This window comes from Ochotona curzoniae, unplaced genomic scaffold, assembly GCF_017591425.1.
Source record: "Ochotona curzoniae isolate NIBS_2020 unplaced genomic scaffold, NIBS_Ocur_1.0 scaffold_3835, whole genome shotgun sequence".
Lineage (NCBI taxonomy): Eukaryota > Metazoa > Chordata > Mammalia > Lagomorpha > Ochotonidae > Ochotona > Ochotona curzoniae.
The window spans coordinates 37685186-37688234 of NW_024467114.1; the positions used below are offsets into that span (position 1 = coordinate 37685186).

Consider the following 3049-nt stretch of genomic DNA (forward strand, 5'->3'; position numbering starts at 1 on the left):
ACCCAGCAGTGACACTGTAATTGAGTAGAAGGAATGTCTATTCCTTTATACCCTCACATCATTTCACAGGTCAAGTTTTGAATGCAAAGCTGCAAGCCATGCCTCACGTCACTGGCAGGTAGACTGTTAGTCACGCCCACCGGGTAGCATTTAAGTTGACAATTGTACTTATATTGTAATACACAGTTACGATTTAATTTGCAACTGATGCATAAATTAGAGATTGTCCTGCAACTCTACCATCCATTGACCTTAATAATTTTTTCTATGTCCCAACTCTGTTTAGTGTTGGTGAAGCAATTCCTAAAACCAACCCACACTGAAAGTGTTGTAATGTGTAAATAAATAGGAGTGAAATTTTGATGACTACAAATTGACTTATAATGCCATTGTTAAGATATAACTTGTTAAATTTGTGTTGATTGGAAAGTTGTATTTACAGAGAGGAGAGATAAAGATCTTGTATGCACTGGTTCACCCCTCAAGTGGCCACAAAAAAGGAGCTGTCAGAGACAAGCCAGTTTGAAGCCATTAGCTAAGAGCTTCTTCCAGGTTTCTCACACAGATGCAGGTTCCTAAGGTATTGGACCAACCTCTGCTGCTTTCCCAGGCAACAAATAGTGAGCTGGAAGGGAAGTTAACAGCCAGGATATGATCTAGTGCCCATATGGTATCCCAGCAAAGCCCGGAGCCTCTTTTGTGTCTCCTTTAGCTGATAGGCTATAATGCAATCCACTAAATTTATTTTTGTAAATGGTTTCTAACTTAATCCCATGTGAACAGAGATGCTACCTAATGATTTTTAGTATTTTGGCTTTTAAAAGGTCTTGTAGTCTTCATGTGCACGCGCCTGAAACTTTTTTAAGGATTCTACAGGAAGAAGAAATAGAAAAATTTGGAATTGAAGACCACACCCACTTTTCCCCAACCCTTGAATGTTCCCATCCTGATCGTCTATGTAACCATCATCAAAAATAAAAATGAAAAAGCTCATATAGTTAGATTTATATTTTTATTGGAAAGACAAGTATATAGAGAGAAGGGGATACAGAAAGAAAGATTCTCCATTTGCTGATTCATTCCCAATGTAGCTGCAATGGCTGGAGCCAAGTTGATCAGAAGTCAGAAGCCAGGAGCTTCTTCTGGGTTTTTCGCATAGTTGGAGCATTCCAAGACTTTGGACGGTCCTCTACCACTTTCCCAGGCTACAGGAAGGGAGCTGTATAGGAAGTGGATTAGCTGAGAAATGAACTGGTGTCTCTATGGGATCCCAGTGCATGCAAGGTGAAGACTTTATCCATTAGGCTACTGTGCTTGGCCCACTTCTCCAACTTTCTGTCTGTGATTTTCAATAAGAAATCTGTCAAAAACAGGAAGACAGAAAATCCACAAATCTGAAAGGAAGTCATATTTCATTAGGTAATATTATTTGTTTTTCTTAAAGAGATTGTGCTTGTAGTATATGCTTCTTGGATTAGTAGGAGTATAGCATTAGCTAGCTTGGGGAGTATTTGGTTTTCACAGTCTTAAATTTCCACTGAAGTTTGCAATTACACATTATTTCAAGCTATTTGCTAGCACTGTACATGTCACTGAATCTCCAGTGCTTCATCAGAGTGTATCATATTAATGGAGTCCTTTCCAAAAGCACAGTTTTGGACTCTAAACCAGATGAAATGAAATCTCATTCTAGTATTCACCCCTTTTGATCTTTGATTTCAGATTCTACAGTGCACTGAAAAATTGGTCAAATATCATGACACAAGAAGTTCCATGTGTTCAAATTGACAGTTTGATCTTTCAATCTCCATGTGACCTTTTTTTTTTTTTTTTTGCGACATTATATTGTGATGATGATGATGATGATGATGATGTACAAAGGACCAGGCCACACGCTCATCCCAGCTTCATGGCCAGCACCTTGGCCTTGGCCTTCTCCAGCTTGGACTTGGGCCCAGCACATTGACTTCGCAGTGGCGGCAGATCTCGTTGTTGTGGGTCCGGATGGCTTCAACAGCTCCTCAGAGTTGACCTGTGTGAAGGCCACGGTGGTGTAGTCTTACAGTGGGCCAGGTGGCCCAGGTGGGCCTTGCCCTTGATGATGCAGTAGGGGACACCCATCTTGCTAGAGAGGGCAGGCAGGAAGAGGACTAACCCGATGGGGTCCATGTCTCGTGCAATCACCACCAGCTGCACCTTCTTGTTCTCCACCAGCATGGTCACTGTGTTTATGCCTGTCTGCAGCACCAGCAGGCGCTTGGTCGTCATGTCTCCCTTGCTGGCCACCTTCTTTTCTGCACGGGCCAGCAGCTGCTGCTTATTCCATTGCTCTGTCTTCAGCCTACTTACGGGCCAGCTTGAGCAGCTGTGTGTCCCTCTGCTGGTCCAGTGCCTGTGTGAACTTACTGATGGCTGGAGGCACCTTGAGCTGCTTGTAGAGGATGGCGTGCTGCCACAGGCAGATGTAGCAGGACCACTTGATGAAACGCGTGAGTTGCCTCTTGGGCTGCATGTCCTGTCTGATGCCAAAGTTCTTGGGCCTCTTCTCAAACAGCGGGTCTATCACCTCCTTGGCTCCCTGTTTCTTCACTGCAGTGGGGGCCAGGGCCACCTTCCTGCCCTTGGCTTTCTTCCCTTTGGACATCTTGGCGGCTGAGGGCAAGTCCATGTGACCTTTACAACCTAAAACTCCCCAGTTTTAGAGAGCAATGACCAAAGGGCCTCCGTAGATAGTTCTCAGAAAGTAGCCATGAAGTGTCTCAATCCTAAAGAATGGCTATTAATATTTCGAGGAAAGGTAACAAATGCCGGTGATGATGTAGAAAATAGGAACTTATGTACAGTGTTGGTAGGATTATAAATTAATTCAGTAAGTGTGGGAAATAGTATAAAACTTCTTAGATGATTAAAAATTAGCTTGGTATATGATTGAGCAATCTAAGTGCTAGTTGTATGTTCTGAAAGTTATGAACATATGATGTGAAAGAGATACCTATAACCGATTTATTTATACTATCTTGTTTATAGTACTGAATCAAGCTGTCAATCA

At 42.6% G+C, this 3049-nt stretch overlaps 1 pseudogene; it reads right to left on the bottom strand.

The window, feature by feature from the left end:
• Positions 1 to 1896: 1896 nt before the first annotated feature.
• LOC121145919 lies at positions 1897 to 2644 on the bottom strand (annotated as a pseudogene).
• Between the last annotated feature and the right edge of the window lie 405 nt (positions 2645 to 3049).